The sequence below is a fragment of the Castor canadensis genome, chromosome 1 (genome assembly GCF_047511655.1).
Source record: "Castor canadensis chromosome 1, mCasCan1.hap1v2, whole genome shotgun sequence".
NCBI lineage: Eukaryota > Metazoa > Chordata > Mammalia > Rodentia > Castoridae > Castor > Castor canadensis.
This window is the reverse complement of record NC_133386.1, coordinates 6,435,967-6,461,664: the sequence shown is the minus strand read 5'-3', so window position 1 is coordinate 6,461,664 and position 25,698 is coordinate 6,435,967. Positions and strand designations below refer to the sequence as shown.

The window sequence follows — 25,698 nt, the reverse complement described above, 5'->3', positions numbered from 1 at the left end:
CACAGTTGGCCACTTAGCAGCAGCAATGTGGAACAGAGGAAGGAACTTAGAGAGCCATGTGTAAACCCACACCCAGTACACAAGGACTTGCAGGAGATAGACACACCTGGACTGGAGAGCCTCATGGTTCTTCCCAGCCTAACAATCAGCAGCCCCTTTCTGTCTTGCCTCAGCATCCCAGAATTCCCTGGGAGCCCTGGCTGCCCACCCCCCACCAAGGCAGCTGGGAATATTTCAATAAGCACCTTCTGCCTTCTTGGTTCATTTTCTAACTATGTCCTGCAGCACAGAATTTTATTTTAGCTTTTCCTATAGGTCACATTCTTTTCATTGATGAAATTCTCTTCTTAACCACAATTTCCCTTTTACTTTTCTTAATTCCTTGCTTTTCTAATTCCTGTGTGTGTTCTCATACTCCTTTCTTCTGTTCACACACCAGGGCACTGACAACTGTCACTGCTTTGGTTCTCGTCCAACAGTCTTTAACCTAAGTCAATTTTTCTGCTTTGGCAAAACACCATGATGTTACTGGATGACAGGAGAACCTGACACCCTGTTCTTTGCTCCTGTTTGTGTGGAACTACCTGGGATGTGGAGAGTGTTTTCCCTTTAAATACTAGACCTGATAAACTTCTGTGGCAAGCTCCAGATATAAAATACTTGTTTCTTTCAGTTTTGTGGACCATCTGGTCTTTGTCATACTTCTCAGCTTGGCATTGTAGTCTAAAAGCAGCCATATATGACATACAAATAGGTGGGCTTGACTGTACCCAATAAAACTTCATTTACACAAGGTGTACAAGTTAGATTTTGGAGCTAAGGCTTAGCCACTCTGAGAAATTTGTAGTGTCTTATTCATTTTTGCATCCTAACAATGCCTGATAAGCAATAGGCATTAGAGATATTTTCTAAAATGAGAAATTACAGTATTTGTTTAATAAATGTTTCTCCGATTGCATTTGACAGGTGCACTTGATTTGTTCTCTCCCTGATTAAAACCTTACTAGCCCCTTTCTTTCCCTTCTGACATGGAAGACTGGGAGCCACATAATTCCGTAACTCTAATTCTGCTGTTCCTCAGAATCACTTGGTGGGCGTGGGACCCACGGGAGATTGCTGGGCCCACCTCCAGATTTTCCACCTTCTGGGTGGGATCAAGGATTTGCATTTCTAACAAGCTGCCAGGTAATAGCTGGAATCTATCCCACCTGGGGCAGCAGTGTGTCAGACAACACCCCTACCAGCAGGCTCAGCCCTGCTAGACTAGCTGGGTCCAGGCCACGCACTAGACTCCAGGTGACTATGGGGTCCTGCCCATGAGCCCTTCCCTGCAGAGGCAAGGAAACCACATGGCTTATTGGTTTTGCTTTTTATTTTATTATCTAAGCATGAGACACTATCCTTTTCACTTAACCTTTCAAAATGTTTCAAATCCTTCAAGGGCCAAGTCAAGAATATTGAGAAGATTAAAACAATTCCTGGCCACCCAAGCAAAAAGTTTGTAGGACACAACTGACCCTTATGAAGTACACTGAAGTAGCTACAACTGCTTTTGGCAGATATGAAAAAGTCCTCATTCACAATATAAAGTAATTCCTTCAGAAGAGCTGAGCTGGCAGAACCATTCAGAAGGTATTTCATATACAGATAAATAGAACATATTTATATTTTTTTCTTAGCTTGCAGAAAGCTACTGGTAGATGTTCAGCTAACAAATCATGAATTGTTCTAACACTAGATAAAATTCAACCAGATAAAAGTCAAAGACTTTTTATTGGGGGTGGATGTTTAGAGATAGTGGTATAAGGAGTTACAGATATCTGGAAAATTCCAGTAATTCATATGGTGTGATAAAACTAACATACAAAATGCCAACTCTGTCTATTAAATATGCTTGTCTCATCAGTGCATTTCAATTCATTTTCCAGCAATTTTTTAAAAAGGAGGTTTTTCTATGGTGGTAGATTAACTGGCAAGAACCATGAAGGAGCCAGTTTGGATCAGTTTGCAGGCTGACCAGGTTAATCCACCAAAATATCATGGATGCTGCCAGAAGACAAAGGACCCCTAGATCCACAACAGGCAGGGAGAATCCTGAGCAGTGTGTGTGTGTGTGTGTGTGTGTGTGTGTGTATGTGTGCGTGTGTGCATGTGTGTATGCGTGTGTATGTGTATGTGTGTATGCATGTATATGTGTTTGCACGCGTGTGTGTGCATGTGTGTATGCGTGTATGTGTGTGTATGTGTATGCATGTATATGTGTGTGCGTGTGTGTGTGAGACCCCTGTCATACAGAGCGGCTGAGCACCCTGCTGCTTGTGTGGGGGTTTGGCCCCAGAGTTGAGGACCCTGATCTTAGGGAACTCAGAACTTTCTAAGGAGCTGTGAGGAAGCCTTCCTTTCCTCCTGCAGGGAGACAACTGTCTTTATTATACTGAATAATAAGCAACTCTGCCTTTCATTCTGGAGAGAGTCTCTTTCTTCCAAAGTCATTAGCTTTTCCTTAAAAAGATGGTCCAGAACCAAAGGCAGTTGGTGCCTCCATCTTGAGACGAGCAGAAATTGAGAGGGCCATGGACTGTCTCCTGGCAGTACAAATGTCTTTTCTTGGAAGCTAACGCACAGAGTGATCAAGTCATTTCCTCTCCTTCACAACCAGTGGGCAAGGACTTTCCAAACCCTTGCTGACATTGCCAATCTGCATTTGCAAACAAACATTAAAGCAAAGCACAGATGAAGTTAGGAGAACCTTTTGCAGGAATTCTGCTGTGGGTGTCTCGGAGAGCTTACTGACAGAGGGGGTCACTTCATAGGCAGACGCAAGATGCTTTGGGATCACCTGTCCACAAAGTCTGTTTTTTCTGTTTTTCAACTCTTGATTGTTCAGGTAAAAACAATAAAATCAAGTCAGGAAAGGCTCCAGGCTAGAGTCCAAGCAAGTTGGTCAGAAAGCTGATGCCACTGTGAACTGTCATCAGGGCTTAGCTGGGGCCCAACAAGTGGTCCAGGAAACACCTCAAGCTGGGCAGAGGGACAGCACCGAGGCCCACGGACTGGGCTGCACAAGGTGGGTATTGGAGGTTGCTCAGCAAAGTTGCTTCCATGTCACTGGGGAAGCAGTTCACAGGAGAATATCCAGGTCATCAGGAATCCCAGCTGCCCATTCCAGTGAGACCCAGAAAGAATCCCTAATTGTGGGGAGGTAGACAGGGCCCAGTCTACCTCTAAGAAACACCAGTTCACAAACAAACTAGCTACAAAAGAAAGAAAGCAATTCTGATAAATGAATTGATTCCTTCATCTAACCAGGCCAGCTCATTCCATTTGGCTTCATGTATTTGCTTCTGGGAAGACTTAATTGGCCGAGAAGCTAAAATTTTAACAGTAACTGGCCAGTTTTGTTTTGTTTTCAAATGATAGCCTGACCTATTTAAAAAAATAAAACTGAAAAATAAGACCTTAAGAATGTGGTTGGTTTTATATTGTAACACTGTTAAATGCTGCATAAGTGTATCACCTTAATCGTATTAAATAAAAAATCTCAAATCCCACAGATCTGTATTCCTGAAGTCCTTAGACACATCCCCACATCTTCACCACTTCTTGCAGGAAAATGGGACCCTTTCCTTGCTCTCCCACTGACTTCTGATATCCTCCATAACTTGCCTGACTTCTCATCCCAGAGCACAAAGGCCAGACTTTCTAATCAAGTCACAACCGAAAGAGTCAAGGGTGCACCAGGGGACGAGCTATGTACACTGCAGTTCAGCTGTGTGCTGGGTTCCTGGGAGTCACCCTCCTCTGCTGACTCCACTGTGTTTCATCGATTCTCATGAGCACTTCCTCACCAGAAAGGGAAACTCTAGTCACCAGAACAGAAAATGTACACATGAACCAGTGAAACCTGAAATTGAATGAGTACCAGGAACCCAACTGTGTAAAAACTTATGTGACCAGAATCTAGCAACTCAACTCCAAATACCATTTCATGGGCTCTAGGTCACTGTAAAAACAGCCAACAACTGGCTTTAAGCCCTGCTTGCCCCAGCCACAGCCTACTCAATCCTGAAAAAGTATGAGTAAGGCCTGGCTTCTGATTCCCCCTTATTTCTAATAGTTTTTATTGAACATCCTAAAGTTAATTTTTTTTTCTTGCAGTGCTGTGGAGGGAACCTAGAGCTTCATGCATGCTGGGAAAGCAGTCTGCCATTGAATTATATCCTCAGCCTCTAAAGTTAAACTTTCTTATAGATACTGTTTAACAATTGTTTTTCACATAAAATATCATATCTATCTTTACACAAGTTAAATTCCTTTTTGGTCTCCAAGTCCTTTTTAGTTACTATCCCCCAAAGTAAAAATATCTTTTTCTTAACAAAATAGTAGGGACACACAGTTTTCACAGAGAATGCAGATGCATGGGGTGTGTTTAACATGTAACTGGGCAGCAAATACCATGGCTCAGTGTCTAGTTAGGGAAACAGGTCCACATCAAGTAGTTGAGTTGAGAGGATTTAGTACTGAGATCTAATTATGAACTTGGGGGAAGCACAGAAGAGCCAAACAGAGGAAGCCACCCTGAGATTGACCTCATCAAGGGCTGGAGGATCATGGGATGCACCGGGTTGTCTGGGCAAGCTGAAACCATGAGTGAGATGCAGCCCCTGCAAGAGACACCCTCTGAAGAAAGGGAGCAAAGTCTCTGGATTCTGCCTTCTCTCTGTTTCTTGTCTCCTGCCTGAACAAAGCTGCACAGAACAGAGGGGAAGACGGCAGCAGGGCCTGAAAGCCACTGCTTTGCCCCAGGGCAAAGTCAGTCTGTGAGCCCAAAGTTCAACTTTCACTCCTCTTTAGTGGTGATGCTGATTAGTCTGCTGAAAGCAGTCAGATGTTGCCCTGCAAATGTGTCAAAGATACATGAATATTTACAGTGTCTGCATATTGAGTTTAAATTCACTATATACTTGTCAAATTTTCCAGTAGGTTCAACAGTGGAGACAAGGCCGTGGTTACTGTTTATAAGTGAGTGATAAGCATCTTGTAGCCTTATCAAACAGGATCTCACCATTACCAGGTTAAGACAGACAACCTGTCCCTCAAGTCAATGTGGAAGTCTCTCACAGACCTGGACAGCCCCGCCCTGCCAAGAGCATAGGACACTCAGCAGCTCCACCCCTCAGACTCACCAAGGCTGAACCCCTTCCTCATCTGGTGAGATACAGATCCCTTTGTAAAACATCAACCATTAAATTTACTTACTTATTTTGCCATTGCTTGGGATGGAACACAGGGCCTCACACAATGTAGATAAGTGCTCTGCCACTGAACTATCACCTCAACACAGTTTTAAATCTTATTACCCATCATTAATATGAATATTTAAGCTTTAATGTTATCTAGTTAAAATGTAGCAAATAAAGCATAGTACAACAGCCTCTGACCAGTACAGTGCAGTGTTGAAAACCACTGTGCCTGGTGACACAGAGCTGTGTCGTGCCCAGCCCTCACACTGCCACACTAGACTTACTTGGTAGTATGTAAGCAGTTTTGAAGTAACTACACAACTGGCTAGATTGTAGACATTGCTAATTTAGCAAAGCCAGTTTTAAAATTAGGTTACATCTAGTTTAACAAATCAAATTTAAAAAGTTAATGACTTTATTACAATGTCCAATAGTAAGTTTGCTTTCTCTTAATAAGATGTGAACAAAGCCTCTAGAAGATTTGCAGAGTTTAACCAGAGAAAGAAAATCAATCCACTCCCACAAAAAGCAAAAACCTCGTCAGACCTGTGGAGAAGGGCTGTCACTTGCTGCTATGCTGTACCACACCCACTGCCCAGGCCTCCAGGACTGTTCACCTTCCCTGACCCCTTCAGGTCACCAGCAAGTATACACACCTGCACCGATGCCCTCCCCCCACCGCCCCAAAGGTATGCACATACACTCCAAGCACAGCCATTCTAAACCAAGAAAGTCTTAGACACATGTGAATCCAGCCATGATGCACTATGGTTTATTTCATTGCTGCATCAGGTGGAATGCTTTGGCCATCTTTCCACTAATACTGCTATTGGTACATTTTAGACATAGCTTTAAAATTTTATTTTATTACTAAGCATAGTTAAAAGTATAAGCCATGTAAGTTCCCTCAGCGAATGCTTAGCAGGTAATAAAAATAAAAATGAAATTCTATAATCTACAAGGATCTGAAAACCCAATGATTCTCCCCCTCCTCAAAATTTGGCACTAAATTTTATTTCTAGCAAAACCTGAAATGAACTAACACGGCATTATTTTAAGTCTTTATTTATTCACTTAGTATGGTATTCATGTTTTTTATCCCAAAATGACAAAGGAAAAAATATGATAGAGTGTAGAAACTCCTGGGATGTTTCATGGTTAAAAGGTATGAATTACACAATCGTTCTAAAATTCAAAAATTTATCAATTCAAAATACTTCTTGGCCTTCAGAGTAATAAATAGGTTCACCAGGTGGAGAAGGAGGGAAAGCAATTGTAGAACAAATTGTAGAACAAAATTTTGTGAACAAAAGCTTTGGAGTTTAGAAATCCCCAGTTCTGGGCACTTAGAAGTTGAATGTCAGGGCTGTGGACTGGCTTAAGGGATAGAGTGCCTGCCTAGCAAGAGTGAGGCCCTACTTCAAAACCCAGTACTGCCAAGAAAAACAAGTGTCCACCAAAGGCCTATGTGTTAAAGGTTTGGTCCCTCAGGGACACTGTTGGGAGATGGTGGAATCTTTAGGAGGTAGGAGATGGTGGAATCTTTAGGAGGTAGGACCTAGTGGGACATGCTTTGGTCACTGGGGGCATATCCTCAAAGAGGATCATAGTACCTTTCTTTTTCCTCTCTTGCTTCCTGGCCATGAGGTTAGCAGGTTTGTTTTGCCATACACTCCCCACCATTGCTATCCAGCTCCTCTACTCTACTCCATCATGGTCTAGAACCTCTAAAACCATGAGCTGAGCAACTTTTTTTTTTTTGTTAGTTAATTATCTCAGATATTATTTTGTCAGAAGGATAGATAGCTAGCATGCCAGGAATTACTGGTCATTCTAAGCGAATCTGGATCTTGATTCCCTACAAGGCAGCAGCCATTTTTCTTCCATAAGATCTGATGTTTAGTTGACTAGTGAATTTCTCCAGTGTGGCACCAGCTTTTCTGGATTTTCAGTCCTACTCTGAAAATGTTTGGGGATCATCCCTTTGTATAACTTCAGCATGACAGCAGTTACTAATGCCATGTCATCTATAAATTGAGCATATTTCTTCTTTCAATTTTGTAGCCTAGCCAGACTATAAAAGATAAATCCATTATCCTTGTTCTTTATTTCCTTTACAAGCTGAAGGTTTCATATGCTCTCATGATATGTCAGCTTGGAAGACCACAGTGGCATCCATAACACTTGCTAGTTTCATGTCTGGGCATAGCTTTCCAACTCTCATTCTCTGATAAATATTTTGTTGTTAAAGCACAGTATTTCCTTTTGTAATCTCCCACCAACCGGTTTTCTATTTGACCTCCAGGAGAGGGCATATAAACAAGTATCTGTGAGCTGGTAATAATTTGCAAGAATTGAGGAGACAGGTCATAGTTCTGAAAATTTACTATGACTCATCATTCCAGGAAGAGTTATTATGTTCTGTTTTCCAGGCAGTCTCTAGAAGTTGGCAGTTACTTCATATTTATTTGTAAATGTGCAAAAAAAACCACACCAAAAACCTATTCTAATCAACCATGACAAATAATGCTAAAGAGCTGTTTAATTGTACCATATCCTGGTTAATCTTCTTCCAGATCAAGCACTCTGGCCCTGAGCAAGGCCTTGGAAGGCTTCCCACACTTCTGTCTCACCATCTCCCCCTTGCCAGCTGCCATGACTATGTAACTCTAGTCCTGGTTTCTGAAAGAGCTGTGCTCTCTCTTGCCTTAGGCTCTCTCTTGGGTTGGGCCCCTTGCCGTGGTTCTCCCTCAGCAGGGCCCATCTTCCAGAATCCTTCACCTTTTCCACCATTTTGCCTTTCCAACCCCTGAGTGTACCTCAGACCTCAGCCTCACTAGCCCTCAGTGTCCCTGGTCCGGGAGGCCTTCTCTGGTTCTGCAGGATTGAGTTAGAGGTGTTTCCATGGTGGCTTCCCAAAGCCCTTGCTCTGAAGTTCTGAGGTCACCCAGTGTCAGTGTGACATGGAGCAAAGGACTTGAGGGCATTTCCTTCTGGTGCCTGCACAGGCCAGTGCTCTTTAGACTGCCAAGATGGGAAAAATTGAGCTCACCAAGCTGCTGGACCAGTAAAAATGGAAGATTCTGTGCTCTCTTGGCTGAGGCACTTTGCTGAGGAGAGATGGGCTCTAGGACAGCCAGACCAGACAAGGTAGTGCTCCTGGAAATTGAGCTGCTCTCTCTGTTCTTCCCCTCAGTCTGCACTTTTAACTTTCATTGCTGTTTTTGCTGTCTCACGTCCACTGTGTTGCTTATGAGGAAGTCATCCCTGTTCCCAGGACCAAATGGTGGCTGAATGGCACTGTCAACTTTCCTCTCACAGCCAGAGGTTGAGGAATATGGCAGCTGCAAAATCTGAGTGTCCAGACTGGGCACAGACAGTGCAATAATTCACAAAAATGATAATATAACTTGTTTTTGTCTATAAGCAAAGAGAAATAAGGAGCCATAAAAAATACCCTAGCTTTAAAATGTTTTAAGTGACTTTAGACTTGGAATCTCAACTTTTTCCCTTCAAAAGTCCTTGTTTCTTCTGCTAGAATTTAAAGCTTCTTTTTATTCTTATTTTCTTTATTGTAGGCAGTACACACAACCATAAACACCACTCAGAGCAAAATCAGGCATGTGCAAGTGCTTTATATACTCTGACTCTCACATTCTCTTTATCTACTTTATTTCTCCATTAGAAAAGGAAGAAAGTATAATTTGTAAATTAATCTATGTACTGTGTACATCCAAGAACACTAATATGAATAAAACTAGAAAATAAACGTTATAATGAATGGTTTTTTTTAACATCCTTGTACTATATAACCAATAAGAAAAGGAAGAATTAAAAAATCAAGCAGCCACTCTACTATGTAAGATAGATAGGTAGATAGATAGATAGATAGATAGATAGATAGATAGATAGATAGATAGATAGATGATAGATAGACAGAAGATAGGTGTGTGAGTATAGACTATATATGTATTTATATTTATTTTCCATTGGTTAATTTTGCAGTCAAATTAATTAATACTACATATATCTATCATTTGTAATAAGATAAATGGAAGAAACACTAAAGGTTTACAATCATGTGGGTGCTGTTGAAATACTTTATTTCTCTATCTCTCCTAAATATTTTGAGAAATATACCTGTGCTGGAGAGGAAAAGATGAAAGACAGTGTCAGCTCTGAGAGACCACACAGTCCAGCCAAAAAGAGACAAACAAAGTCAGGGGCGAGGAGGAAATGAGGGGAGCTCCTCTCACTTCTCACCAGCCAGGCTTGTCCTTGCAAAACTTAAACAGGTCTCAGAGATGGTATTCACATGCAGATGGTGGGAGGACAGAGTCTCCTAGACAGACACATGCCACTGCCCAGAGGGACTGGCCCAGCCTCTGCCCCATCCTGCTGGAAGTAGCTAGTGGTGATGAGGGAGGGGTCAGCAGTTCCTGTAAGAATGATTGCCTTTTAATCTAAAGGAAATTCTTAAGGAAGCATAAAAAGGACACAATGAAGTACATCAGTTAGGTTAAGATATACTTTGAGAATATAATTTAAGAATTCTATAAAATCCAATTAAAAACTCAAAAAGAAAACCAAACACAAAGGCAGAGAAGACCTATAACTAAAACGGAAATCATGAGTAGAAAGCCCAGAGCCAAGAATGTGGGAGTGAGGACATGAATATGTAATCATAAACAGAGAGAAGAATCAAAGAAGCAGCAGCAGGCATCTTCACAGTTAAGCAAGAGCATTTCTAAACTACTCACAGAAATACAAATCATAGAAGAAGATAACACAGCTTCCTAATTCACATGAAGATGCTTGGAGATGTTTAAAAGGTTAATGAAACCATTGAAAAGGTAAATTGTATACCAATTTACTCATGAATAATGATACAAAAACTGAAAATAAATTATTGACATTGTCTTAAAATATGAACAGACCCTGAACATTTGACTGTTTATTTAAGGGGCATTTACTAAGCACCATCTCTGTGGCAAATAATACTTTAGGTACTAAAGATCTAGTGGTAAACAAAACAGTCCCAGCACATATTCTAGGATGGAAAGGCAATAAATAATAAATGAACATATGATGATTGCAGTGAGAAAGTAAGGTAGGAGCCAGGGTCTCTGGAAAAGTGAAAGGGGTCCTCACCCCTCCTGACTCATCAATTTAATTTGTGCTATTGAAAAAGCTGAAGGGCAGACATGTGGTTATGCCTCTAGCAAACCCAAGTCACTCCATAAAACTTGGAAGCATTCCTAACAAAACCCATGAAAATAATAATAGCTATATTAAACATGATAAACAAAAGTTATCCAAAATTTGACAAAGTCACTTGCCAAAGTAAGTTATAATAACCAGGGATTAAATGAAAATACTCACCATAAGGGCATCATCCATTGCTGAGTTAGAATCAGAACACACATTGTCAGTGATAAAAATGAAAAATTTAACTTTAATTCCAGATGACATTATGGGATGCTTAAAAATTCTGTGACACAATAAAAAATTATGAAATTTGATGAAAAATTTTAAGCGACTGGATACAACTACATAGTAAAAATTGATTTTTTCATAATAACAAAATCCAGTTAGAGATGGAGTACAAAAAAATCATTCCTAATATTGACAAAATCCATAAAACACTAATACATTTATTCAACAATAAAGGCAAAGGATCTGTTGTAAATATTTACAAATGAAGATGAGTAAAGAAGGAGGCACTGTCCTCAGTATTAGGACTATTATCATTTCAACCTCGAATTTGTATATAATTTTGAAGCAAGTCATGTTGGAGCACTTGATAGAAACTGTTATGGTTGGGGGACGAAGAGGGATTAGTCACAAAAGTTTTTTTTTAAAAACCATATGAAGAACAAATGTGTAAGAGTTCTGAGACATTTTTTACACAATGAGAACTAAGGTGCTATTCTAGTGAGCATTACAACTTATTGCAACCTGTTAAGCTATTATAAGGCAGAGAAATACAGTATTTGCATGGAAATATATGAAGAGGCTAATGGAGAGTGTGGAAATGCCTACAAGTATGTGTGTAACTTAGAATATAACCACGTGTTAAATTTAGTGAGCAAGGATGTGTTATTGATACGTGGCCTGGGTACAAGAGAATAACCAATAGTTGAAGTAAATAGTTGGTCACTCATAATTTGAGAAAAGAATTTCAGATGATTTAAGTATCTAAATGTTAAACAACAAAATTTTAATAAGAATTAGGTGGAAAAAGTAGGTGGCAAATCACATAAACTTCTGATGAGAGTGACAGGAGAACTTTAGAAAGATATGAACTGGATAAATTTCCCTATCAAAGAAAATGTCTTGCACTTAAAACATGCCTGCAAACACAAAAAGACAAAATGTTTACAGAATACATAGTCCACACACCTACTCTGAAAAATATTTTTACCAATTTTCTTTACAAATGACAAATAATCCAAACAGATTAAGCAGGGTGGAAGAATTCCAAGATGGCGGCTAGAGGTAGGAAGCAGAAAGCGACCCTCCTATAGTGAAATCTTGGAGAGACGCTGGAGACACACTTTGCAGGCATAATCACCGAGAAAAGGCATAACTTTGACCCCTCCACATCTCCAGCCGGTGCAGAGAATCTCCACTCCACGTTAAACGGAGAAACGAGGAGGGCCCCTGGGGCCGCCAGTGGCCAGCGCCCATACGGCTTGGGAAGACGTGGACCAGGTGAGCTTCGAGGTACCGTGGTACCCCCACAGACAAGCCTGGGCCAGAGCAGCATAGCCCCCTGGACAGACTGACTTCCACCCGGGAAAAAAAAAAAAGAGAAACTGAGTAATAAGCAATAAGAACAAATAAGACACGCTGGAAAGAGGGTGGGGCGCCCTGAGCGCAGAAGATTGGGGGAAGGTAATCTTTCCCGGGACTGTAAATAAACAAGCCGGGCAGGCCGGAGAGCCTCTGGTGGGAGCAGGGCACGCGCCCAGCAACCAGGAGCGGGGAAGCTTGTGAGAGGAGGGAAGACCCACTTCCCACGTGAACTGTAAACAAACATGGCGGCCGGCAGGAGCAGCAGCACCGCCCAGTAAGCAGGAGCAGGAAAGCTTGTAAAAGTGGCAGTGGGAGGAAAACTGCACAGGAGAGGGGGGAAGACCCACCTCCCACATGAACTCTAAATAAACACGCAGGCCTGACAACGCAGGGCAGTGTCACCTTTCCCAGTGCTTGGAAAGGGGAAAGCTTGTAGCAGAGGCTCCCGCCCAGGAGAACTCTGAGCAAACAAAGCCTGTGGGACCAGGTGAGTGCTAGCTCACCCCAGAGATCTGCATAAATAACGCCACCAGCTACAGGCTGAGAGCAGCAGGCAGGCAAGCCACCGTTGCAGATATCACTCTCAGAACTGTCTCCAGACGCTTTTTTTTTCTTTTCCTCCCTACCTTTGATGAGAGAACAACCGAATTACACCTGCAAGCCGAAAAACTTACTGAAACTGTATTGCATTTGAACTGGGGACACTTGATGGGGCTTTTGTGTGTGTGTGTGTGTGTGAGCGAAGGGAATGTGTAATATATTCAACAAAATAATAACGGAAAATTTCCCAAATCTAGAGAAAGATATTCCCATACAAATGCAAGAGGCCTCCAGGACACCAAACAGACCAGATCAAAATAGAACTACTCCACGACAAATCATCATTAAAACAACAAGTTCAGAAACTAAGGAAAGAATATTGAAGGTTGTAAGAGAGAAAAAACAAGTAACATACAAAGGTAAACCCATCAAAATCACAGCAGACTTCTCAACAGAAACATTAAAAGCAAGAAGAGTGTGGGGTGAGATCTTCCGGGCACTGAATGAAAATAACTTCAACCCCAGGATACTCTACCCAGCAAAGCTATCATTCAAAATAGACGGAGCAATAAAAGTCTTCCATGATAAGCAGAAACTAAAACAATATGTGACCACAAAGCCACCATTACAAAAGATTCTGCAAGGGATCCTGCACACAGAAAGTGACACCCAACTTAACCATGAAAAGGCAAGCAGCACCAAACCACAGGATAAGAAAAAGCAAGACAGTAGAGAGTAACGTCAAGTTAGGTACACACAATCAAACCTTCAAACGACTAAGACAACTAATGGCAGGAATCACCACATACCTATAAGTACTAACGCTTAATGTTAATGGACTTAATTCACCCATCAAAAGACACCGTTTGACAAAATGGATTAAAAAAGAAGATCCAACAATTTGTTGCTTACAGGAGACTCATCTCACCGACAGAAATAAGCATATGCTTAGGATGAAAGGCTGGAAGAATATTTACCAAGCCAATGGCCCCCGAAAACAAGCAGGAGGAGCAATACTTATCTCTGACAAAGAAGACTTTAAACCTACATTGATCAAACAAGATAAAGAAGGACATTCCATACTAATAAAGGGGGAAATAGACCAAAAGGAAATAATAATCATCAATCTGTACGCACCAATGTCAACGCACCCAATTTCATCAAACATACCCTGAAAGACCTAAAAGCATATATAAACGCCAACACAGTGGTTGTGGGAGACTTTACCACTCCATTATCATCAATAGATAGGTCATCCAAACAAAAACTCAATAAAGAAATCCAAGATCTAAAATATGCAATAGATCAAGTGGACCTAGTAGATGTCTACAGAACATTTCATCCAACCTCTACACAATATACATTCTTCTCAGCAGCCCATGGAACCTTCTCCAAAATAGATCATATCCTAGGGCACAAAGCAAGCCTCAGCAAATATAAGAAAATAGAAATAATACCGTGCATACTGTCTGACCACAATGCAGTAAAAGTAGAACTCAACAACAAAAGTAAAGACAAAAAACATGCAAACAGCTGGAAACTAAATAACTCATTACTTAATGAAGAATGGATCATCGATGCAATAAAAGAGGGAATTAAAAAGTTCCTGGAAGTCAATGAAAATGAAAACAACCTACCAGAACCTATGGGACACAGCTAAGGCAGTCTTGAGAGGAAAGTTTATAGCCATGAGTCCATATATTAAGATTGAAAGATCCCAAATCAATGACCTAATGATACATCTCAAACTCCTAGAAAAACAAGAACAAGCAAATCCCAAAACAAATAGAAGAAGAGAAATAATAAAAATAAGAGCTGAAATCAACGAAATAGAAACCAAAAAAACCATACAAAGAATTAATGAAACAAAAAGTTGGTTCTTTGAAAAAATAAACAAGATCGATAGACCCCTGGCAAACCTGACTAAAATGAGGAGAGAAAAAACCCAAATTAGTAGAATTAGGAATGCAAAAGGGGAGATAACAACAAACACCATGGAAGTCCAGATAATCATCAGAGACTACTTTGAGAACCTATATTCAAATAAATTTGAAAATCTAAAATAAATGGACAGATTTCTAGATACATATGATCATCCAAAACTGAACCAAGAGGAAATTAATCACCTGAATAGATCTATAACACAAAATGAAATTGAAGCAGCCATCAAGAGTCTCCCCAAAAAGAAAAGCCCAGGACCTGATGGATTCTCTGCTGAATTCTATCAGACCTTTAAAGAAGAACTGATACCAACCCTCCTTAAACTGTTCCATGAAATAGAAAGGGAAGGAAAACTGCCTAACACATTTTATGAAGCCAGTATTACACTTATCCCAAAACCAGGCAAAGACACCTCCAAAAAGGAGAACTATAGGCCAATCTCCTTAATGAACATTGATGCAAAAATCCTCAACAAAATAATGGCAAACCGAATTCAGCAACACATCAAAAAAATTATTCACCACGACCAAGTAGGCTTCATCCCAGGGATGCAGGGGTGGTTCAACATATGAAAATCAATAAACATAATAAACCACATTAACAGAAGCAAAGACAAAAACCACTTGATCATCTCAATAGATGCAGAAAAAGCCTTTGATAAGATCCAACATCATTTCATGATAAAAGCTCTAAGAAAACTAGGAATAGAAGGAAAGTTCCTCAACATTATAAAAGCTATATATGACAAACATTCAGCCAGCATTATACTTAATGGAGAAAAACTGAAACCATTCCCTCTAAAAACAGGATCCAGACAAGGATGCCCACTATCTCCACTCCTATTCAACATAGTACTGGAATTCCTAGCCAGAGCAATTAGGCAAGAAGAAGGAATAAAAGGAATACAAATAGGAAAAGAAAATGTCAAAATATCCCTATTTGCAGACGACATGATCCTATACCTTAAAGACCCAAAAAACTCAACTCAGAAGTTTCTAGACATCATCAATAGCTATAGCAAGGTAGCAGGATATAAAATCAACATAGAAAAATCATTAGCATTTCTATACACTAACAATGAGCAAACGGAAAAAGAATGTATGAAAACAATTCCATTTATAATAGCCTCAAAAAAAATCAAATACCTACATGTAAACCTAACAAAAGATGTGAAAGACCTCTACAAGGAAAACTATACACTTCTGAAGAAAGAGATTGAGGAAGACTATAGAAAGTGGAGAGATCTCCCATGCTCATGGATTGGTAGAATCAACATAGTAAAAATGTCGATACTCCCAAAAGTAATCTACATGTTTAATGCAATTCCCATCAAAATTCCAATGACATTCATTAAACAGATTGAAAAATCTACTGTGAAATTTATATGGAAACACAAGAGGCCACGAATAGCCAGGCAATACTCAGTGAAAAGAACAATGCAGGAGGTATCACAATACCTGACTTCAAACTATATTACAAAGCAATAACAATAAAAACAGCATGGTACTGGCACAAAAACAGACATGAAGACCAGTGGAACAGAATAGAGGATCCAGATATGAAGCCACACAACTATAAGCAACTTATCTTTGACAAAGGAGCTAAAAATATATGATGGAGAAATAGCAGCCTCTTCAACAAAAACTGCTGGGAAAACTGGTTAGCAGTCTGCAAAAAACTGAAACTAGATCCATGTATATCACCCTATACCAAGATTAACTCAAAATGGATCAAGGATCTTAATATCAGACCCCAAACTCTTAAGTTGATACAAGAAAGAGTAGGAAATACTCTGGAGTTAGTAGGTATAGGTAAGAACTTTCTCAATGAAACCCCAGCAGCACAGCAACTAAGAGATAGCATAGATAAATGGGACCTTATAAAACTAAAAAGCTTCTGTTCATCAAAAGAAATGGCCTCTAAACTGAAGAGAACACCCACAGAGTGGGAGAAAATATTTGCCAACTATACATCAGACAAAGGACTGATAACCAGAATATATAGGGAACTTAAAAAACTAAATTCTCCCAAAACTAATGAACCAATAAGGAAATGGGCAAGTGAACTAAACAGAACTTTCTCAAAAGAAGAAATTCAAATGGCCAGAAAACACATGAAAAAATGCTCACCATCTCTAGCAATAAAGGAAATGCAAATTAAAACCACGCTAAGATTCCACCTCACCCCTGTTAGAATAGCCATCATCAGCAACACCACCAACAACAGGTGTTGGCGAGGATGCGGAGAAAAAGGAACCCTCTTACACTGTTGGTGGGAATGTAGACTAGTACAACCACTCTGGAAAAAAATTTGGAGGCTACTTAAAAAGCTAGACATCAATCTACCATTTGATCCAGCAATACCACTCTTGGGGATACACCCAAAAGACTGTTACTCCAGAGGCACCTGCACATCCATGTTTATTGCGGCACTATTCACAATAGCCAAGTTATGGAAACAGCCAAGATGCCCCACCACTGACGAATGGATTAAGAAAATGTGGTATCTATACACAATGGAATTTTATGCAGCCATGAAGAAGAACGAAATGTTATCATTTGCTGGTAAATGGATGGAATTGGAGAACATCATTCTGAGTGAGGTTAGCCTGGCCCAAAAGACCAAAAATCGTATGTTCTCCCTCATATGCGGACATTAGATCAAGGGCAAACACAACAAGGGAATTGGACTATGAGCACATGATAAAAGCAAGAGCACACAAGGGAGGGGTGAGGATAGGTAAGACACCTAAAAAACTAGCTAGCATTTGTTGCCCTTAAAGCAGAGAAACTAAAGCAGATATCTTAAAGCAACTGAGGCCAATAGGAAAAGGGGAACAGGTACTAGAGAAAAGGTTAGATCAAAAGGAATTAACCTAGAAGGTAACACCCACGCACAGGAAATCAATGTGAGTCAATGCCCTGTATAGCTATCCTTATCTCAACCAGCAAAAACCCTTGTTCCTTCCTATTATTGCTTATACTCTCTCTACAACAAAATTAGAAATAAGGGCAAAATAGTTTCTGCTGGGTATTGAGGAGGGGGAGAGGGAGGGGGCGGAGTGGGTGGTAAGGGAGGGGGTGGGGGCAGGGGGAAGAAATGAACCAAGCCTTGTATGCACATATGAATAATAAAAGAAAAATGAAAAAAAAATAATAATCCAAACAAATACCAAGGAATATGATATGGTAAATCTAAGAAAAGAAAATGCAGAAGAGACACTTACCTTAAAAGCAAAGACGACGTACCATTTTCACACAGAGCTTTATCAAAACTGAGGGAACCCCAGGCTAGTGAGCGTGTGTTAAAGAGCACATTGTATGAGATACAGGGAGATGCTCCAACTTTTTGGAAATAATCCAAAAGTATGGATGAGACTATTAAATGCTCAGGTTGTTTTATGTTATTCAAATTAATAAAAACAATAGTGCCAGTGTATAATAATTTGTATACAGGGATTTTATTTCAGTCTAACTTGTAGGAAAAAATAAAGGAACCACATAGAGAGGATTTTGCTCAATACCTATAGAATATTATGTAGCTATCATAATAGGTTTGGTATATATGTATATGTTGATCTTCAAACATTTTTTAAAACTGTTGTTATGTGAAAAAAGTTATGGTGAAATAAAAATATTATTTCCATTTAAAGAAAAAATTTTAAATCCTTACAAGTATAAAATTTTTAATGAGTACAAAAAATTTCTAAAATAATTCACAGAAATAAAGTTCACATTAGTCATCCTGGGAGAATGAAACTAGAGAAAATGATTTATTTTCTTTATATATTTCTTTTTGTCATAATTGTTACAAAAGACATGCACTCTTTAAATATTCAAAAGACAACTGACACTAACATCAGCAGCAACAGTCAAGCACAGTCTGGACAGCACTGGACCAGAGGAATAGGTTTTGGGAATCATGTGCAGGACCCCTGTTGTGGCCAGAGGGAGCAGTGATGTGACCAGGGTAGGAATAAGACAGAAGAACACAGAAAGCCAGCACCCACTAGGCCTCCCTTGGGAAACAGAGGCCTCCTGGTGCTACATCGCAGTGTGTGCATTGCCCTGTTGGCTGGTTCCACTAAAGTCCTCCCATGTCTATGCCGAATATCAACACCAGTCCTGTTACCAAATTTACTATACTTATGACATCTTGTCTAATAAAAGGTTCCCATGTACTTCCTCAAGTCAGTAGTGTATATGTACTTATGTTAAACCATATTTATTTATTTTTTGGCTGATTTGGCAAATGTGGTCAAGTTATTGAAAATAACACTATAACATCTAATGGTTCACCAAACTTAAGTAAAAAAATTTTTCTTTGCATCTGTTATGGTTTGAATCTAAAAAGGCCCCTGAAGGCTGATGTGCTAAAGACTTGCTTATCAGCTGATAGACTTCGGGGAAATGACTGGATCATGAGGGATCTAACCTCACCAGTGGGTCAATCCATTGATGGAGTCATAGTTTGATAGCATGATCGGAGGTGGTGAAAACTCAGATATAGGGTCTTATTGGAGGAAATAAGTCAGGGAGGGCATGCCCTGGAGGAGTGGATCTTATGCTGGCTCCTCTCAGTCTCTCTGCCCCTCAGCAGCCATGAGGTAAGTGACTTTGGTCCAACACACGCTGTTCACATGAGTTCAGCCTCTTCTCAGGCTCAAAGCAATAGTGCCAAGCAATCATGGACTGGGCCCTCTGAAACAGAAGCCAAATAAATCTTTTCTCTCTTAAGTTGTTTCTTCTCAAGTATTTTGTCACAATGATGAAAAGTGATTAACATATTTTATGTAATTTTTTCTTCAATTTATAGCTTCTCTTAATAATCAAATTTATATTGGGGAGGGGTGGAAAAAAATAATCAAATTTATAATTATGTGGTATAAGTAGTACTCAGCTAATTAATTAAATGAAGGATAGCAGATACTCAGAGTAAACCTTTCAATTTGTTATGAAGTAAGTACATACACTTTCTTTAATGTATATTACTATTCCAATACTTCTATGCTTACCTAGTTGACAATATTGTTCAGCATTAGATAGTATGTTTTAAGGGAAAATTAGAAGTATGAAAAACAACCTGCCAAAATGACTGTTGCCCAGGATCTCATATATCAAGCATTAGCCTAAGGAGCTGTTTATGGTTAGGTTATAAGATTTGCTGGGGGGAAAAAAAGTTTTTGTAATGAAAACAGCCCAGCCACAAAATGTGCCTCCTGACATCAGTCTCATATCAGCACAACTGCAACAAACCCATAAATCCTGACAGCCTACTCTACCTCTGCACATATAAAATAGTGAGCTTCAGTTTAAGTTCTTGCACAACAGCAAGTATGTACAATGAAACATATAGTGAACTGAGATCAGGGTAACTAGTCCATTCAACACAACACATTCTATTTCATAGAAGTGTGTTTTTTGGTGCAATAAGTTAGATGAAGTAATTTTCATTGTGTCTGTAGATCTATGTACTCATTAATTATAGTGATTTCTCCAAAAAGTTATTTCTACACTGCAAGAGAAGCCTAGAAAAACATTAATTTTATGTTTCTCAAGGGTATATACTTTGACCTTCTACTTAAAACAGGAAGACATGGAAACCAAGTACCCAGGGTTCTGTCACTAGCTATCCTGAACTGTAGGGAACTTTATCTGTCATTTATCCTAACTGTTCACAAATTAATTCACAACTGGTAGACTTTTTTGTAGTGTCCCTATGCCTTTCTTCACTGGGTATCCAATAACATGCATCAGGTTTTTTTCTGTCAATTACCTAACTCATTACTGGATGGTTAGATAGCAGTCCTTGATGATGGAAGTCCATGATGATGGAAGTCCATGATGATGGGAGAATGAAGAGCAAAGTTACTTCCATCACGCTTTTCCAATCAGTTGGCTGAATCAGCCTACTCAGAACATGTGAGTAACATACTCTTCTTCTCCCATTGCACGCTTCTTCTAACGCACTCATACAAACCCAGTTTCTTTTCAGAAAGTCAGAAATGATTTGCTTATCTTACCAAATGGCAATATCACTCCCAAATCAAAATATATGTAACTAAACTCAAATTGGACAGTGTTGTCAATATTTTTTGGCTACAGACATTCTTTTCATCACTAACACCTGGTGCTTCGTTGACTATATCATTACTTGGCTGTTACATACAAGCCCATCTGCGTAAAGGTGGCCAACTGCCTGCTCATAGTTGGCCAGACCTGTGTCCTAAAACATTTGGGTTCCAGGCAATGATGAGCTTTGATATTGGCCTTCATAACCCTGTGAATGCAAGAGCTGACAAATTTTTTATATGTAGCAATAGCAACACAAATCTATATATTACATTGAAATAATACAAAAATGTACTTTAAAAGTCCTTTAAATGTATTGTTTTGTCTTGTCTTTTCTTCCTGAGGATTCTTGGGAGGTGAGTTTTGCCAGCAAAGATTTGATGAGGAAGTGATACCAATAACAATTTAAAACAACCTATGAATGAGAAAGTCATAATCATGAGTTGGTTACAATTTTCTGCCTATTTATCAGCTTCAACTCCTCATGCACACATGTTAGATACACTGTCATAAATCTTTATTTGTGCTATAATAGCTGATAAAAATTCTTCATCTATCTGTCAATCAATTACTTCTTAACATTTTGTAACCTCCTTTTATTGAAACTGAAATCAATAGATTAGCTACACATATGAAAACCCCTATATATTTGCATAAATGTTGGCAGGTTTTGTCGAATCTCTATGTTTCTCTGATAGTCGGAGATAAATCAAGCTATCAGCAAGGAAAGTGTGTGTGGCCAGGACTCAGACCAGTTTACCCTAGCTGGACCTTTCTAATCTTAAACAGGAGCTACCATTTCATTAGCTATCGTTTGCTCATAGTGACATTGCAGTACTTTAAAAATGACATTTCTTCCCACTTTCAATGAGAGAAAGTTTAAATGAATTTTCTGGGTTCCAGTAAAGTCTCAAGAGAATAAAGGAGAGTGCAAGACAAATCCAATCAAATTACAAATGAATGCAGTGCAAATTTGTCAAAGGGTTAATTTCCAATGCATTTCATCTCCCCTCCCAATGCCTCAATATAAATGGGATCTTCAGGGAAATTAGACTGAGGAAATAAGTGGTTTATGGTGTCAGTGGATGTTTCTGCAAAAGAGTGGTGTGAATTGAGTATGTGTGCTTAGGTAATTTTCCTCACAATACCAAAATCATTTCGTAGTCCTTTGAGAAAACCATCCTATTTTATTTTGTGCTTTTACTACACAAAAGCAATTGATAGAAAAATATGTAGATCCTCAATAGATTTGGGAAAAGGTGAAGAGGGATTCACAGTACTTCCTCCACAAGATTATACATAGCTCACTCACACTACAAAAGATTTTCCAATAAACTCCTCCCCTACCCTTTCAGAATCATTACTGTAGTGAGCTATGGAGGCCCCACAGTAACAATAAAAAACAAACCTATTATCAACTCCTAAGGGAAGAAACAATCTGAAGGAAGGTAAACTTGACAGGTGACCTGGGGGAGAGGATATTGTAGCACCTGATGTTAGGAAGCACCATGTGTGCCCATGTGTACACTGGATTTTATTGGTTACACTGTTCCCATGACACTAAGGCACATGCACTTACCCATCACCAAAAACCAGACAGTTAACCCATTACCCCGACCCAAAGTTTTCTTAGGTACCTTTCTTTCCCCTCCATCTTGCCCTTTCTGCATCCACCCACATACTATCCACAGATAACTGCTCACCTGCTTTCTGTAACAATAGATTAATTTTAACTTTCTAGAATTTTATATAGAAATTATACATTATATAGTCTTTTTTTGTCTGGATTATTTTACTTAGAATAATTTTTTGTGAAACAATAATTCCACTGAATTTATCAATTATGTTTTTTATCCAGTGTGGCTCTGTTTCTAATAGGTAGGATAGTTTTAGGACTGTTACTTAATCTTTTTAATAGCCTTATTTTTAAAAGTAGTTTTAGGCTCACAGTAAAATTGAATGGAAGATACAGAGAATCCACCCTCCCACAGACATGCATGGCCTCCCTACTGCCAACATCCCACATTAGAATAGTACATTTTTTTTCACAATTTATGAATGTAAATTGACATATTATCACTCAAAGCCCACAGTTTATGTGGGGTTCAGTCTTGGTGTTGAAGGTTTGTTGCATGAGTTTTGATAAACACATGAGAATACACAAAATGACTCCATTGACCTCTGTGATCCACCTCCTGTCTCCTGGAAACTACTGATTTTTTTTTAACTGTCTCCAGTTTTGCCTTTTCTAGAAAGTCATATAGTTGGAAACATACAGTATGTGGTCTCTTTCACTTAACAATATGCTATAACTTCCCTCCATGTCTTTTCATGGGTTGATAGCTCACTTATTATGAACACTGAATCATATTTCATTGTCTTAATGCACCACATGTTATTCACCCATTCACCTGCTGAAGAACATCTTGGTTGCTTCCAAATTTTGGCAATTGTGAATAAAAGTGCTATAAACAGCCATGTGCCAATTTTTGTGTGGACATATAGCAAGGAGGTAAATTGTCAGAACACATGGTGGAAGTACTTCAGATTGTCTTACAAGTGGTTGTACCACTGTGTGTTCAAATCACCAATGAATGAGAATTCCTATTGCTTCACAACCTTGCAGGCATGGGTGGTGTTAATGTTTTAGATGTTGGCTATCTAAGAGGTGTTCAGTGGTATCTTATTCTCACTTGAATTTGCAATTCTCTGATGAGGTAAGATGTTGAGCATCCTTTCACATCTTTATTTGCCTAATATATATTCTTTGTGAGGTGTCAGTTCTTGTCTTTTGCCCATTTTTAATCATGTTGTTTTCTTACTGTTGAATTTTTAAAATTATTTGAATATTTTATGGAAGAGTCCAATAACAGATAAGTATTTTGCAAATATTTTCTCCCAGTCTGTGGCTTGTCTTCTTATTCTAATAGTGGCTTTATAGGAAGACATATTTAATTTTAATGAAGTCTATTATATCAATTATTTCATTTATAGAATGTGCTTCTGGTATTATATATATATATATAAAATTATTACCTTTAAAAGTCATTTAGATTTCCTCCAATGTTAATTTTTCTAGTTTTGGACTTTCTATTTAGGACTGTGATCTATTTTGTGTTAATTTTTGTGAAGGGGATAAGACTTGTGCCTATTATTTTTTGCATGTGGATGCTTATTTACACTAGTACCACTTGCTGAAAAGACCAATTTTGTCCATTGTATTGTCTTTGCCCATTTGTCAAATATCATTTGAATATATGTGGGTCTGTGTCTGAACTCTCTAATGTGTTATTGAACTAGTCATCTATTCTTTCAACATTATCACATTTTTTATTACTGCAGCTTCAGAGTTAAGTCTTGAAGTTGGATAATGTTAGTCTTCTGACCTTATTCTTTGTCAAGATTAAGAACCACTTTGTTGAAATCCACAAGTTAGCTTGCTGGAATTTTGGTTGTGATTGCATTGAACTTGCAGAACAAGTTGCTAAGAACTGACATTTTGGCAATATTGAACCTATTATTAGTTTCAGTCTTTGTTAATTTTTTGTATTTTGTATGTATAAAATCATGTCATCTGTGACCAAAGAAAGTTTTTTCTTCCCAGTTGAATATTTTTATTCCCTTTGTTGTCTTCTTGCATTAGCTAAGACTTCCAGCGAAATGTTAAAAAGGGGTGGTAAGGCAACATTCTTGCCTTGTTCCTGATCATGGCGCCGAAAGTAGCTTCTCACCATTGAGTACGATGTTAACTGGACATTGTTTTTGCAGATACTCTTCTTAAGTTCCCCTGTATTCTGAGAAGTTACCTGTTTTTTTTTTAAATCATCAATGGGTGTTGGATTTTTTCAAATCATTTTTCTGAATCTATTGATGTGAATTTTCTTCTTTAGTCTGTTGAACTGCTTTGCTTATCTGGGATACATTCCATTGGGTTGTGGCTTATTATTCTTTTTGGCAGCACTGGAATTTGAACTCAGGACCTTGCTCTTGCTTGACAAACACTACCTCTTGAGCCATGTCCCCAGTCCTGTGGTTTATTCTTTTTAATATATTGCTGAATTAAATTTGTTAACAAATTCTTGAGGAAGTTTTCATCTATGGCCTGTAGTTTTCTTTTCTTCTAATGTCTTTGTCTTTTTCTTGTATTGGGGTAATGCTAGCCTCAGAGAATGAGTTCGTATTTCCAGACCTTCCATTATAGACAGTTGGCTTATTGTCTTCCTTAAATGATGATGGAATTGACCAGGGAGCCCACCTTAGTCTGGTGTTTTCTCTTTCGAAAGTCTTTTCAAAGATTATTAGCCAGTGATTCTCTATCTTCAATAAATATAGGCCTATTCAAATTATTTGTTTCTTCTTTGAATTTTAATAGCTGGTAGTTATCCAAAGGATTAGTCCATTTCATCTGAGTTATCAAATTACTAGACATATTACTGTTTATAGTATTCCTTTGTTATCCCTGCAATGTCCACAGGATCTGTAGCAATGTCCCCTCTTTCTTTTCTGTTATTAGAAATTTGTATCTTCTTTTTTTTGTTGTTAGTCTGGGTAGAGGCCAGTTAATTTTTATTGATCTTTCCAAAGAATTAGTTTTTAGTTTCATTGATTTTCTCTTAATTTCTTGCTTTCGATTTCATTGATTTATGCTCTGAATTTTATTATTTCTCTTCTGCTTTTGGATTTAATTTCATCCTGTTTTTCTTGCAGGTTACTATTTCTTTGTATGAACATAGCATATTTTGTTACCCATTCACATATTGAACAATTAGGTTGTCACTATAATACAGCCTATTAAGGTAAATATTACAGAGATTCCAAGATGGTGGCTAGAGGGAGGAAGCAGAAAGTGTGTCTCCTAAAGTAAAAACTTGGAGAGATGCTGGAGATTCACCTTACAGGTAAAACCACCAAGAAGAGGCAAAACTTTAACTCCTCCACACCTCCAGCCTGTGCAGAGCATCTCCACTTCACGTTAAATGGAGAAACCAGGAGGGCCCCTGGGCCACTGCCAGATGCCAGTGCCCAGACGGCTTGGGAAGACACGGCCTACAAGGTGAGCTAAGTGATATGTGGTACTCCCACAGACAACCCTGGGCCAGATCAGC

General features: G+C 38.9%; 1 protein-coding gene across 8 annotated transcripts in view; it reads right to left on the bottom strand.

Annotated features, from left to right (window-relative positions):
- Positions 1–25,698, bottom strand: part of Prkn (parkin RBR E3 ubiquitin protein ligase) — a 1,269,303-nt gene that overhangs the window by 590,464 nt on the left and 653,141 nt on the right. The gene's annotated exons all lie outside the window — the stretch shown is intronic.